Raw genomic sequence first — 16,398 nt, forward strand, 5'->3', positions numbered from 1 at the left:
TCTATTTTATTTTATTTTATTTTATTTATTTTATTTTATTTTATTTATTTATTTATTTTATTTTATTTTATTTTATTTTATTTTATTTTATTTTATTTTATTTTATTTTATTTTATTTTATTTTATTTATTTATTTTATTTTATTTTATTTTATTTTATTTTATTTTATTTTATTTATTTATTTTATTTTATTTTATTTTATTTTATTTTATTTTATTTTATTTTATTTATTTTATTTTATTTTATTTTATTTTATTTATTTATTTTATTTTATTTTATTTTATTTTATTTTATTTTATTTATTTTATTTTATTTTATTTTATTTTATTTTATTTTATTTTACTTTATTTATTTTATTTATTTATTTTATTTTATTATTTTATTTTATTTTATTTATTTTATTTATTTTATTTTATTTTATTTTATTTTATTTTATTTTATTTTATTTTATTTATTTTATTTTATTTTATTTTATTTTATTTTATTTTATTTTATTTTTATTTTTATTTTATTTATTTATTTATTAATTTTTATTTTAAATTTCTGAACAGGGCTGGCACAGCATCCAGACTTCCTCCAAACTCCCCAGAGCCAGCAGGCAGGGGGTGGGCAAGAGGTGGGGAGGGGACAGCACCAGGGCAGCTGACCTAAACCGACCCAAGGGATATTGCACAGCATGTAGTGTCACAGTCTGCAGTAATAGGTGGGGAAGGAGAATGGGTTGGGCGGAGGGTGTCTCTGCATGAAGACATCTGTCCTCCCAAACCACCACTATATGTACTGAGGCCCTGTTTCCGAGGATGGGCCCAAGCATCGCTCATTGGTGGGAATTAGAGAATAATTGTTTTTCCTTCTTCCCCTGTTGTTTCCATGCGGCTCTTGCTTGTTTTCTTCCTCTTCCTTTTCACTTTAATTAAATTATCCTTATCTCCCCTCTCCCCCTCCCTTTTTTCCATCCTTTCCATCGTACTCTCTTCTCCCCCTTTCTATGAGGAGGGGGAGTGAGAGAGCAGTTGTACTGGAGTTCAGCTGCCCAGCAGGGTAAAAACAGCACAATTAGTTAGGCTGCAACATTTGAATCCATGTGTAATCAAGAGTGAATCAGATGTTACCGGTTATTTCGTTCAAACCGCCTGCACTCCAGTCAAGATCTCAAACTGCATGCAGTAAGTTTGTTCTTATACGAACCTAGACATGAGTTCAATATGGTACTCTGAAAATAGAAAATAAGACGAAACTAAGGAGATGAAAGGGGAAAAGTGATCTCATTTTCCTTCCAATCTTTTCTATTTGATTTCATTTAAAAGAGTTTTTTTTTATTTGTTTGTTTGTTTTGTTTTAAACTCCTCATTAAGTTTAGCGTCATCCTAACAATCAGACAAGGTACAATTTTACGGAAAAAAATTAAAAGTAGGCTGAGATAAATAATAGTCCCTAAACTCAATGATCTTCTCCTTCTACCTCCCTCCCCCGCAACATTAGCAATCGAAGATAAACTGTTCAGTAAAGACTTTCTCCATAAATACAACTGAGATTTAATCAACATAATTATCATTACTGGACTAAATACAAGTTCAAGTATATAAGAATTCTCCAGATTCTTCTGTTTCCTTTCTTAACTGACATTCCTGTCACCCCCTCTTAACAACTAACTCTTTTCAAGCCTGTGCAGATCTAATTCTGTTTGTCCGTTGTTCTCCCTGAACAGCGTTTTGTTCAAGCTCGTGAAATCCAATTTCAGTTCTGCTAACGAGAACACGGAGAGCATCCTTCCCCTCTCATCCCCTGCCCCTGTTCTGGAGAGGGTTGGAGATAAAATCATTCTAGCGTTATGTTATGGACTTCAAATACAATGCCCTACCTTCAGTGGCTTGCTTCCCTGGATCGCTGATACCCATTCCAAAGCAATTTCTGGAAGTCTTTACACGTCCTCAAATTGTCAAGATCCTAGTTTGTCATGAAACAATTTCCTAGTTGTGAAAGCCTTCTCTGTGTGGATCTATTACTAGAGTGCAAACCTGCGAAAGCTAATAAAAATAACAACATTTTCTAGGCTAACAAAGTGTTAATGAATCAGATTTATCTAAATGTGCATCTCTTAAAACTTCAGGAATCATCAAGTTCTATTCCGATCTTACCTAATGCAATGTATATGAACTTTAGGTACGTTTCAGATTGGAGAGAAGAAAAAACAACTGCATAGCACTTACATTTTAAAGTTTAGTGACAAAATCAATGGTTTAACTCCTACGAAAACAGTCAAAACTTTAAAATGGTGACTAGAAAATGGTGACCGATTTGGTAACCCTTAAAAAGGATGCTCAGAAAACTGTAAGCACAGAACTGTGGAAAATCAAGTCCTTTAAGACTGCCAACCTTAGATGTCCATAAATGACTAAGCTCTGCGAGTTAATCTTCAAAAGCTTGTACTTAGGTTGTATTTTATTCTCTACTCATTTAAGTTGAAGCATTACCAAGTTTCGGTAGATAAAATCCAATTATTTTCCCATTCCTACTACAAATAACTGTTACTACTTCCAAACGAGCCACAACAATATCAGTTCTTTTATAACGATGAACAAACCCCCTGCCATGGGCAGAGACACCTCCCACCAGACCAGGTTGCTCAAAGCCCCTTCCAGCCTGGCCTTGAACACCTCCAGGGATGGGGCATCCACAGCTTCTCTGGGCAGCCTGTGCCAGTGCCTCACCACCCTCACGGTAAGGAATTTCCTCCTTATAGCTAATCCAATTCTACCCTCTTTTATTTTAAAACCATTATTCCTTGTTCTGTCACTACACTCCCTGACAAAGAGTCCCTCCCCAGCCTTCCTGCAGGCCCCTTCAGGTACTGGCAGGCCGCTGTAAGGTCTCCCTGGAGCCTTCTCTTCTCCAGGCTGAACCACCCCAACTCCCTTAGCCTGTCTTCACAGGAGAGGTGCTCCAGCCCCTTGATCCGTCCTTGGGGCCCTCCTCTGGACTCACTGTAATACTTCTGTGTCCTTCTTGTGCTGGGAGCCCCAGAGCTGAAGGCAGTGCTCCAGGTGGGGTCTCACGAGAGCAGAGCAGAGGGGGAGAATCACCTCCCTCGCCCTGCTGGCCACCCGGCTTTTGATGCAGCCCAGGATACAGCTGGCTTTCTGTGCCTTAAGCACACATTGCTGGCTCATGTTGAGCTTCTCATCAACCAACACCCCCAGGGCCTTCTCCTCAGGGCTGCCCTCAACCCATTCTCCACCCAGCCCATATCTGTGCTTGGGAGTGCCCTGGCCCAGGTGCAGGACCTTGCACTTGGCCTTGTTGAACTCCATGAGGTTCTCACCGGCCCACCTCTTGAGCCAGGTTCCCCTGGCTGGCATCCCTTCCCTCCAGTGTGTCGGCCACGCCACACAACTTGGTGTCATCAGAAGACTTACTGCGGGTGCACTTGATCCCACTGTCCAGGGCACTGACAAAGATGTTAAAAAGCAGTGGTCCCAATATTGGCCCCTGGGGAACACCACTCAGTACTGTTCTCCACTTGGACATTGACTGCAATTCTTTGAGCGCAACCATCCAGCCAATTCCTTACCCGGCAAGTGGTCCAACATTTCTATAAATATAAATATTTTAAATATACATAGTTTCATCATTTCTGAACTCTGTTCTCTTGCTTTTCAGGGATGCCTCTCCAAAGCACTTGATTTCTCAGCGCCCTCATGAATGTTAGCTCAGAAATCACAGCACAGGTTGTTACTGCCTGGCGATGTAGAGTGTTCCCCTTGTGAGCATTCATCCTACTATGAAGGTGACATTCCCTTTCTGAGTCTTCTGTAATTAAAATGCTGTTACTTAGACTTTCTCAACTTGCCCTCAGAAGTCATCATTAGGAAGAGCATCCTCGGTGCATGCAGCATGCCGACATTACCCAGTCTTTTACTCTCTATGGCTAAGTACCTGGAGCTTGACCGTTAGAGAAAACCATTACATGGATGTGAGAACAGTTGCTTCTCCTTCCTTCTGAGAAATGAAATACAAACTCGATCTGAGATTCCACCATAAAAATGTATATAGGAATAATAATAAAAAGACACAGGAGAACTGTAAAAGGTTTATTATACAAACAATTATTTTCAAAACAATCGGACTATGAACTATGAACAGCTAGGAACAACTAGGAACAACTAGGGACAACTAGGGACCTGTAACTGGGTGCCGCTCTCCCCACTGTCTCCAAAGGGTCCTGCACTAGGGTTCCAGCCCATCGCCTGCAGCTGCCTTGTTTGGGCTGCAGGTGCAAGTTGGGCAGTGTGGGGCTGCTGAGGGCTGCCAGTCGGGTGGATTCGGCATGGCCGTGGCAGAGGCTGCTGCCGGCCCAAGAATTGCAAATGGACGGAAGGGAGGTATGGTGGCCCAGGGAATCCGTGGAGCTGGCGCGTTTTGGTGCGTAGGTGCCGAGCCGGCTCCCATGAGAGGCAGAAAGTAGTGCCGTGTGGGAGTAGGAGAGGCAGATGGGCTCGGGCTGCTGCGTGGTGGCAGCTGGGAGGAGGCTGGAGGCTGTTGCTCGTCCCTGCCTGCTGCCTCTGCAGCGGGGCCTGGCAGGGAGGGAGCATCCACGCCTGAGGCTGGATGGGCACCGCTAGCCTGGGGGGTGGCTTTTGCCTGGCGCTTTGGGAGTGGGGGCCCTGCGGGGGCTGCTGTCTGCGTGTGCTCTGCTGGAGCTGCTGCCATCCCGTCCTTCTCCTCCCCGGCATCTGCTCCCCACCCATGCTGGATGCCTGGGCTGCTGCTGGGGCAGTTTCCATACAGAGCCGCCTGCGTTGCGTGGGCAGCCGTGGCTTTCCTCTTCAGAGCAACACGGCGCTTGCAGTTGACGAGCAGGTGGGGAGAATCTCTCTTGAAGTTGGGGTTGTGGTAGAGGAGTAACTAAAAAATGCAAAGGAGGAAAGTTAGTTGCTAACATTTTCCAAAAATAATAAAAAATAATTGATCAAGAAACCCAGATACCATAACTTTTCAGATGCTTCTGGGTAGAACTAACAGGTAGGTAACGCTACACTGCTAATATGCATCCCACGGTTGAAAAAAGAATTCACCTATGGCACAGCAAGATTTCTTGCGAATATATTCAACTGAGTAGACTCATCATAGCCTGATTTATTTATCTTTCCATTCCGTGAATTTAAACTCCTTGAGTATAACCCAAATATATTGTCTCCACATTTCTACCACTCATCAACGCCACCTGAAAAATACCTCCACACCAGCCTGAGAAAGACATTAAATTTAGAACATTTACTGTCATCCTCATCTGCTGTATTGCCAAGGCCTACGCCCATATCTCCCACTAGACTATTGTGAGTGTTGGTTCGTGTGTGGAGCAAGTGATGTACCTTCCTGTGAGCAGAAAACGCATCTTCTTCTGCAAGGAATTCAGGAAGTGAGGCAGATCTTTGGAAGTCCTGTTGCATTTTGGTAAATCCGTACAGGTTAAGCTGACGGATGAAACTTTTCATACGCCCAGTCTCAAAAATTTTCTGAGGCCCGCTCCTTCCCAGCACTTCCACTTTAAATATTTCTTCATCAATCACAATGCAGTTTCCACAGTGACCCCACCAAATGGTCTTAAAGTCGTTGCTTTCAACTAGTTGCCACAGTTTCTCTGGGAAACTGAGGAAGGAGAAGACGTTGGCTTTGACAGCGCTCTCCTCAGAAGAACTGCAGGGTTTGCTCTCACAGTTATCAGTGGAAGCCGGCCAATCCATTTCTTCCTTTACTGATGCTGCAGCACCATCACAAGCTGCTCCTCTGTGCTGTCCCAGAGGCTCAGCAGAAGGGGACTCTGAGGATTCAACCAGCTTGTCTGGAGCAGAAACAGGTGAAGTTTCTGCTGGAAGCGGCTCCCTCTTAATTTCTTTTATCTCATTTTCACTGAAGTTTCCGCCTGAAGCCATTTCAGTGGCCAGCTTAGTCTTCGTCCTGCCACTCAGCGAGCGAGACCCAGCTGGTCTGTCTGGGCGTTGTGGTGGGAGATGCTCGAGCATCACCATGACACCCACCCGTCATCAGAGTGACATCACAGTGGAACAGCCAGATGTTGCTGTCCAGCACTTGCTGCTGGTGCTGTACCACGGGTGTTTCGACTCAAAAGAAGCACATAAAGCCGTGTTTAAAGGGGATCGCTTCTTCCCTAGACCTTGCTTCCCCTTCCCTGTGTGATAGCTCTCTTCTGGCCTCCTTGATGTCCCTGTGCGTTTTCCATCTGGGGAGGGAAATCAGTTTCCCAAGCAATGTTAACTAAAGAATGTAGCAATCTCTTCCTAGTTTGCTGCCACTTCCTGTAAATGCTCCGTGATTTGCACAGCACTGCTTTTGCAAGGGAGTAGCTATGTACCCAGGTGATGCTCCTTGAGGTCAGCAGTCTCCCAGAGGCTGCTCTGCAGGTCCAACCAGAATAAAACCTATATAGATTTTGCTAATGACATAAAATGGTAGATGTACAAGCCCTTGTTTCTTTGATTTGGTTCTTATGCTTTGATTCGACAGTTGAGAAATTTAGAAAGCAACTCAACAAAAGCAGTGATGTTCTCCAAGCCTTTTCAATCACACCCCTCTCTACAGGGTCAAGTGGGTTTCTTTTTGTAAAGGAACGGTTCGATGTGGACGTAGTGTCTGGATGCGGGACTGGAATGCACACTAAGTTTGCAGATTGTACCAAATATGAGGCGATGTTAACTCCCTTGAGTATAGACAGGCCTTGTGGGGAGATCTTGACAAGTTAGAGTGCCGGGCAATCAGTGCTGTATGGAATTTAACAGCAATAAGTGATGGATTCTTCCCCTAGGTGGGGGCAACATTGCCTATACATACAGAGTGGGGGATGAGCAGCCCTGCAGAAAGGGATCTGGGCATTGTGGTCAGTGGCAAGTTGAATATGTATCAACAGTGTACCCTGCAGCCAGGAGGGCCACCCGTACCCTGGGGTGCATCAGGCAAAGCATCACTAGCCGGTTGAGGGAAAGCATTGTCCTGCTCTGCTCTGCACTGATGTGGCTTCACCTGAAGCACTGTGTGCAGTTTTGGGTGCCACAAAATAAGAAGTACACAGAGCTATTAGAGAGTGTCCAAAGGAAACTATGAAAATGGTAAAAGGTCTGGAGGGCAAGACATATGAGGAGCGGCTGAGGTCCCTTGGTTTGCTCAGCCCAGAGCAGAGCAGGCTGAGGGGAGGCCTCATGGCGGCCTGCAGCTCCCTCCCGAGGGGAGCGGAGGGGCAGGCGCTGAGCTCTGCTGTCTGCTGAGCTCTGCTCTCTGCTGTCTGTCACCCATCATATAATATGATGGGTGAACAACTGGCTGGTGGATTGTGCCAAAAGGGTTGTAGCAAAGGGGGTTATGTCAGTCTGGTGACCTGTCACTAGCGGGGTTCCGCAGGGCTCTGTTCTAGGGCCACCTCTCTGCATGTTTTTAAAAACGATCTGCACGCAGGACTCAAATGCATACTAAGTAAATCTCCAGACAACACTAAATCAGGAGAAGCTGCTGACTCCGCTGAGGGTAGAGAGGCCTTGCTGAGGTATCTGGACAAGTTAGAGGGCCGGGCCATCACCAAGCGCATGAAGTTCAACAAGAGGAGGTGTCGGACCCTGCACCTGGGACAGGGCAACCTTGGCTCTTTGTACAGGCTGTAGGACAAGAGGCTGGAGAGCAGCCCCGCAGAAAGGGATCTGGGGGTTCTGGTCAGCAGCAAGTTGAATATAAGTCACCAGCATGCCAACTGTATGCTGGGGTGCAGCAGGCACAGCGCTGCTAGACGGTCGAGGGAAGTGCATGTCCCGTTCTGCTCGTCTTGGGGTGTGTGCTCTACTCCTGCGCCTGACCTAGGTCTTGCTCAGGCTTACAAGCCACAGTAGGCCTCGACAGGACTGTTCTTCACACGCTGGAGTTAAAGAACGTGTTAGGGAATCTGAGTTTGACTACGAGTCAATTGCGTTATCTTACAAATTCACTGTCGGGAGACTCTTCTCTCTGCTGACCAGTGATAGGACCTTAGGGAATGGCATAAGGCCACGTCAGGGGAGATTCAGGTTGGATATTAGGGAAAGGTTTTTCACAAAGCATCAGACACACATTTACCCACTTCTCCTCCATGCGTACATTTTGTGTGTGTGGCTGGTTTGATGATCTATTTATTTATTTACTTATTTTCCCTAACATATTTGGGATTGCAGTATGCAAAACTGGGCTGTCAGAGGATGAGCTGATATTCTTTGCATGCCTATGGAGTTTCTCACAGAAGTGTGGCTGCTGTATCTTGTTCCTGCCTTTGCTGCTTTAAACCAGTATTCTTTTTTTTTTTCTTTTTTTCTTTTTCTTTTTTTCTCCCAGGTTTGGACTATGAGCGGATTGCACTAGGTTCAGCTTGTTTTCCTCTATTGTATTGCATTTTTCTCTTCTGCACCTTTATACCTTTTCTATACTTCATACACATTAGTGTACTGGGTCTGGCTGGGATTGAGTTAACTTTCCCTGCAGGGGCCTATATAAGGGTTGTACTCTGCACTTGTAGCTAGAACAGCCAACTTGTAGCTATCACACCAATAGTTTATTCTATTTTATTTTATTTTATTTTATTTTATTTTATTTTATTTTATTTTATTTTATTTTATTTTATTTTATTTTATTTTATTTTATTTTATTTTATTTTATTTTATTTTATTTTATTTTATTTATTTTGTTTTATTTTATTTTATTTATTTATTTATTTTTATTTTAAATTTCTGAGCAGGGCTGGCACAGCATCCAGACTTCCTCCAAACTCCCCAGAGCCAGCAGGCAGGGGGTGGGCAAGAGGTGGGGAGGGGACAGCACCAGGGCAGCTGACCTAAACCGACCCAAGGGATATTGCACAGCATGTAGTGTCACAGTCTGCAGTAATAGGTGGGGAAGGAGAATGGGTTGGGCGGAGGGTGTCTCTGCATGAAGACATCTGTCCTCCCAAACCACCACTATATGTACTGAGGCCCTGTTTCCGAGGATGGGCCCAAGCATCGCTCATTGGTGGGAATTAGAGAATAATTGTTTTTCCTTCTTCCCCTGTTGTTTCCATGCGGCTTTTGCTTGTTTTCTTCCTCTTCACTTTAATTAAATTATCCTTATCTCCCCTCTCCCCCTCCCTTTTTTCCATCCTTTCCATCGTACTCTCTTCTCCCCCTTTCTATGAGGAGGGGGAGTGAGAGAGCAGTTGTACTGGAGTTCAGCTGCCCAGCAGGGTAAAAACAGCACAATTAGTTAGGCTGCAACATTTGAATCCATGTGTAATCAAGAGTGAATCAGATGTTACCGGTTATTTCGTTCAAACCGCCTGCACTCCAGTCAAGATCTCAAACTGCATGCAGTAAGTTTGTTCTTATACGAACCTAGACATGAGTTCAATATGGTACTCTGAAAATAGAAAATAAGACGAAACTAAGGAGATGAAAGGGGAAAAGTGATCTCATTTTCCCTCCAGTCTTTTCTATTTGATTTCATTTAAAAGAGTTTTTTTTATTTGTTTGTTTGTTTTGTTTTAAACTCCTCATTAAGTTTAGCGTCATCCTAACAATCAGACAAGGTACAATTTTACGGAAAAAAATTAAAAGTAGGCTGAGATAAATAAAAGTCCCTAAACTCAATGATCTTCTCCTTCTACCTCCCTCCCCCGCAACATTAGCAATCGAAGATAAACTGTTCAGTAAAGACTTTCTCCATAAATACAACTGAGATTTAATCAACATAATTATCATTACTGGACTAAATACAAATTCAAGTATATAAGACTTCTCCAGATTCTTCTCTTTCCTTTCTTAACTGACATTCCTGTCACCCCCTCTCAACAACTAACTCTTTTCAAGCCTGTGCAGATCTAATTCTGTTTGTCCGTTGTTCTCCCTGAATAGCGTTTTGTTCAAGCTCGTGAAATCCAATTTCAGTTCTGCTAACGAGAACACGGAGAGCATCCTTCCCCTCTCATCCCCTGCCCCTGTTCTGGAGAGGGTTGGAGATAAAATCATTCTAGCGTTATGTTATGGACTTCAAATACAATGCCCTACCTTCAGTGGCTTGCTTCCCTGGATCGCTGATACCCATTCCAAAGCAATTTCTGGAAGTCTTTACACGTCCTCAAATTGTCAAGATCCTAGTTTGTCATGAAACAATTTCCTAGTTGTGAAAGCCTTCTCTGTGTGGATCTATTACTAGAGTGCAAACCTGCGAAAGCTAATAAAAATAACAACATTTTCTAGGCTAACAAAGTGTTAATGAATCAGATTTATCTAAATGTGCATCTCTTAAAACTTCAGGAATCATCAAGTTCTATTCCGATCTTACCTAATGCAATGTATATGAACTTTAGGTACGTTTCAGATTGGAGAGAAGAAAAAACAACTGCATAGCACTTACATTTTAAAGTTTAGTGACAAAATCAATGTTTTAACTCCTACGAAAATAGTCAAAACTTTAAAATGGTGACTAGAAAATGGTGACCGATTTGGAAACCCTTAAAAAGGATGCTCAGAAAACTGTAAGCACAGAACTGTGGAAAATCAAGTCCTTTAAGACTGCCAACCTTAGATGTCCATAAATGACTAAGCTCTGCGAGTTAATCTTCAAAAGCTTGTACTTAGGTTGTATTTTATTCTCTACTCATTTAAGCTGAAGCATTACCAAGTTTCAGTAGATAAAATCCAATTATTTTCCCATTCCTACTACAAATAACTGTTATTACTTCCAAACGAGCCACAACAATATCAGTTCTTTTATAACGATGAACAAACCCCCTGCCATGGGCAGAGACACCTCCCACCAGACCAGGTTGCTCAAAGCCCCTTCCAGCCTGGCCTTGAACACCTCCAGGGATGGGGCATCCACAGCTTCTCTGGGCAGCCTGTGCCAGTGCCTCACCACCCTCACGGTAAGGAATTTCCTCCTTATATCTAATCCAATTCTACCCTCTTTTATTTTAAAACCATTATTCCTTGTTCTGTCACTACACTCCCTGACAAAGAGTCCCTCCCCAGCCTTCCTGTAGGACCCTTCAGGTACTGGCAGGCCGCTGTAAGGTCTCCCTGGAGCCTCCTCTTCTCCAGGCTGAACCACCCCAACTCCCTCAGCCTGTCTTCACAGGAGAGGTGCTCCAGCCCCTTGATCCGTCCTTGGGGCCCTCCTCTGGACTCACTGTAATACTTCTGTGTCCTTCTTGTGCTGGGAGCCCCAGAGCTGAAGGCAGTGCTCCAGGTGGGGTCTCACGAGAGCAGAGCAGAGGGGGAGAATCACCTCCCTCGCCCTGCTGGCCACCCGGCTTTTGATGCAGCCCAGGATACAGCTGGCTTTCTGTGCCTTAAGCACACATTGCTGGCTCATGTTGAGCTTCTCATCAACCAACACCCCCAGGGCCTTCTCCTCAGGGCTGCCCTCAACCCATTCTCCACCCAGCCCATATCTGTGCTTGGGAGTGCCCTGGCCCAGGTGCAGGACCTTGCACTTGGCCTTGTTGAACTCCATGAGGTTCTCACCGGCCCACCTCTTGAGCCAGGTTCCCCTGGCTGGCATCCCTTCCCTCCAGTGTGTCGGCCACGCCACACAACTTGGTGTCATCAGAAGACTTACTGCGGGTGCACTTGATCCCACTGTCCAGGGCACTGACAAAGATGTTAAAAAGCAGTGGTCCCAATATTGGCCCCTGGGGAACACCACTCAGTACTGTTCTCCACTTGGACATTGACTGCAATTCTTTGAGCGCAACCATCCAGCCAATTCCTTACCTGGCAAGTGGTCCAACATTTCTATAAATATAAATATTTTAAATATACATAGTTTCATCATTTCTGAACTCTGTTCTCTTGCTTTTCAGGGATGCCTCTCCAAAGCACTTGATTTCTCAGCGCCCTCATGAATGTTAGCTCAGAAATCACAGCACAGGTTGTTACTGCCTGGCGATGTAGAGTGTTCCCCTTGTGAGCATTCATCCTACTATGAAGGTGACATTCCCTTTCTGAGTCTTCTGTAATTAAAATGCTGTTATTTAGACTTTCTCAACTTGCCCTCAGAAGTCATCATTAGGAAGAGCATCCTCGGTGCATGCAGCATGCCGACATTACCCAGTCTTTTACTCTCTATGGCTAAGTACCTGGAGCTTGACCGTTAGAGAAAACCATTACATGGATGTGAGAACAGTTGCTTCTCCTTCCTTCTGAGAAATGAAATACAAACTCGATCTGAGATTCCACCATAAAAATGTATATAGGAATAATAATAAAAAGACACAGGAGAACTGTAAAAGGTTTATTATACAAACAATTATTTTCAAAACAATCGGACTATGAACTATGAACAGCTAGGAACAACTAGGAACAACTAGGGACAACTAGGAACCTGTAACTGGGTGCCGCTCTCCCCACTGTCTCCAAAGGGTCCTGCACTAGGGTTCCAGCCCATCGCCTGCAGCTGCCTTGTTTGGGCTGCAGGTGCAAGTTGGGCAGTGTGGGGCTGCTGAGGGCTGCCAGTCGGGTGGATTCGGCATGGCCGTGGCAGAGGCTGCTGCCGGCCCAAGAATTGCAAATGGACGGAAGGGAGGTATGGTGGCCCAGGGAATCCGTGGAGCTGGCGCGTTTTGGTGCGTAGGTGCCGAGCCGGCTCCCATGAGAGGCAGAAAGTAGTGCCGTGTGGGAGTAGGAGAGGCAGATGGGCTCGGGCTGCTGCGTGGTGGCAGCTGGGAGGAGGCTGGAGGCTGTTGCTCGTCCCTGCCTGCTGCCTCTGCAGCGGGGCCTGGCAGGGAGGGAGCATCCACGCCTGAGGCTGGATGGGCACCGCTAGCCTGGGGGGTGGCTTTTGCCTGGCGCTTTGGGAGTGGGGGCCCTGCGGGGGCTGCTGTCTGCGTGTGCTCTGCTGGAGCTGCTGCCATCCCGTCCTTCTCCTCCCCGGCATCTGCTCCCCACCCATGCTGGATGCCTGGGCTGCTGCTGGGGCAGTTTCCATACAGAGCCGCCTGCGTTGCGTGGGCAGCCGTGGCTTTCCTCTTCAGAGCAACACGGCGCTTGCAGTTGACGAGCAGGTGGGGAGAATCTCTCTTGAAGTTGGGGTTGTGGTAGAGGAGTAACTAAAAAATGCAAAGGAGGAAAGTTAGTTGCTAACATTTTCCAAAAATAATAAAAAATAATTGATCAAGAAACCCAGATACCATAACTTTTCAGATGCTTCTGGGTAGAACTAACAGGTAGGTAACGCTACACTGCTAATATGCATCCCACGGTTGAAAAAAGAATTCACCTATGGCACAGCAAGATTTCTTGCGAATATATTCAACTGAGTAGACTCATCATAGCCTGATTTATTTATCTTTCCATTCCGTGAATTTAAACTCCTTGAGTATAACCCAAATATATTGTCTCCACATTTCTACCACTCATCAACGCCACCTGAAAAATACCTCCACACCAGCCTGAGAAAGACATTAAATTTAGAACATTTACTGTCATCCTCATCTGCTGTATTGCCAAGGCCTACGCCCATATCTCCCACTAGACTATTGTGAGTGTTGGTTCGTGTGTGGAGCAAGTGATGTACCTTCCTGTGAGCAGAAAACGCATCTTCTTCTGCAAGGAATTCAGGAAGTGAGGCAGATCTTTGGAAGTCCTGTTGCATTTTGGTAAATCCGTACAGGTTAAGCTGACGGATGAAACTTTTCATACGCCCAGTCTCAAAAATTTTCTGAGGCCCGCTCCTTCCCAGCACTTCCACTTTAAATATTTCTTCATCAATCACAATGCAGTTTCCACAGTGACCCCACCAAATGGTCTTAAAGTCGTTGCTTTCAACTAGTTGCCACAGTTTCTCTGGGAAACTGAGGAAGGAGAAGACGTTGGCTTTGACAGCGCTCTCCTCAGAAGAACTGCAGGGTTTGCTCTCACAGTTATCAGTGGAAGCCGGCCAATCCATTTCTTCCTTTACTGATGCTGCAGCACCATCACAAGCTGCTCCTCTGTGCTGTCCCAGAGGCTCAGCAGAAGGGGACTCTGAGGATTCAACCAGCTTGTCTGGAGCAGAAACAGGTGAAGTTTCTGCTGGAAGCGGCTCCCTCTTAATTTCTTTTATCTCATTTTCACTGAAGTTTCCGCCTGAAGCCATTTCAGTGGCCAGCTTAGTCTTCGTCCTGCCACTCAGCGAGCGAGACCCAGCTGGTCTGTCTGGGCGTTGTGGTGGGAGATGCTCGAGCATCACCATGACACCCACCCGTCATCAGAGTGACATCACAGTGGAACAGCCAGATGTTGCTGTCCAGCACTTGCTGCTGGTGCTGTACCACGGGTGTTTCGACTCAAAAGAAGCACATAAAGCCGTGTTTAAAGGGGATCGCTTCTTCCCTAGACCTTGCTTCCCCTTCCCTGTGTGATAGCTCTCTTCTGGCCTCCTTGATGTCCCTGTGCGTTTTCCATCTGGGGAGGGAAATCAGTTTCCCAAGCAATGTTAACTAAAGAATGTAGCAATCTCTTCCTAGTTTGCTGCCACTTCCTGTAAATGCTCCGTGATTTGCACAGCACTGCTTTTGCAAGGGAGTAGCTATGTACCCAGGTGATGCTCCTTGAGGTCAGCAGTCTCCCAGAGGCTGCTCTGCAGGTCCAACCAGAATAAAACCTATATAGATTTTGCTAATGACATAAAATGGTAGATGTACAAGCCCTTGTTTCTTTGATTTGGTTCTTATGCTTTGATTCGACAGTTGAGAAATTTAGAAAGCAACTCAACAAAAGCAGTGATGTTCTCCAAGCCTTTTCAATCACACCCCTCTCCCCTCTCTACAGGGTCAAGTGGGTTTCTTTTTGTAAAGGAACGGTTCGATGTGGACGTAGTGTCTGGATGCAGGACTGGAATGCACACTAAGTTTGCAGATTGTACCAAATATGAGGCGATGTTAACTCCCTTGAGTATAGACAGGCCTTGTGGGGAGATCTTGACAAGTTAGAGTGCCGGGCAATCAGTGCTGTATGGAATTTAACAGCAATAAGTGATGGATTCTTCCCCTAGGTGGGGGCAACATTGCCTATACATACAGAGTGGGGGATGAGCAGCCCTGCAGAAAGGGATCTGGGCATTGTGGTCAGTGGCAAGTTGAATATGTATCAACAGTGTACCCTGCAGCCAGGAGGGCCACCCGTGCCCTGGGGTGCATCAGGCAAAGCATCACTAGCCGGTTGAGGGAAAGCATTGTCCTGCTCTGCTCTGCACTGATGTGGCTTCACCTGAAGCACTGTGTGCAGTTTTGGGTGCCACAAAATAAGAAGTACACAGAGCTATTAGAGAGTGTCCAAAGGAAACTATGAAAATGGTAAAAGGTCTGGAGGGCAAGACATATGAGGAGCGGCTGAGGTCCCTTGGTTTGCTCAGCCCAGAGCAGAGCAGGCTGAGGGGAGACCTCCTGGCGGCCTGCAGCTCCCTCCCGAGGGGAGCGGAGGGGCAGGCGCTGAGCTCTGCTGTCTGCTGAGCTCTGCTCTCTGCTGTCTGTCACCCATCATATAATATGATGGGTGAACAACTGGCTGGTGGATTGTGCCAAAAGGGTTGTAGCAAAGGGGGTTATGTCAGTCTGGTGACCTGTCACTAGCGGGGTTCCGCAGGGCTCTGTTCTAGGGCCACCTCTCTGCATGTTTTTAAAAACGATCTGCACGCAGGACTCAAATGCATACTAAGTAAATCTCCAGACAACACTAAATCAGGAGAAGCTGCTGACTCCGCTGAGGGTAGAGAGGCCTTGCTGAGGTATCTGGACAAGTTAGAGGGCCGGGCCATCACCAAGCGCATGAAGTTCAACAAGAGGAGGTGTCGGACCCTGCACCTGGGACAGGGCAACCTTGGCTCTTTGTACAGGCTGTAGGACAAGAGGCTGGAGAGCAGCCCCGCAGAAAGGGATCTGGGGGTTCTGGTCAGCAGCAAGTTGAATATAAGTCACCAGCATGCCAACTGTATGCTGGGGTGCAGCAGGCACAGCGCTGCTAGACGGTCGAGGGAAGTGCATGTCCCGTTCTGCTCGTCTTGGGGTGTGTGCTCTACTCCTGCGCCTGACCTAAGTCTTGCTCAGGCTTACAAGCCACAGTAGGCCTCGACAGGACTGTTCTTCACACACTGGAGTTAAAGAACGTGTTAGGGAATCTGAGTTTGACTACGAGTCAATTGCGTTATCTTACAAATTCACTGTCGGGAGACTCTTCTCTCTGCTGACCAGCGATAGGACCTTAGGGAATGGCATAAGGCCACGTCAGGGGAGATTCAGGTTGGATATTAGGGAAAGGTTTTTCACAAAGCATCAGACACACATTTACCCACTTCTCCTCCATGCGTACATTTTGTGTGTGTGGCTGGTTTGATGATCTATTTATTTATTTACTT

The sequence above is a fragment of the Anser brachyrhynchus genome (genome assembly GCF_964034855.1).
Source record: "Anser brachyrhynchus genome assembly, chromosome: 1".
Classification (NCBI taxonomy): Eukaryota; Metazoa; Chordata; class Aves; order Anseriformes; family Anatidae; genus Anser; species Anser brachyrhynchus.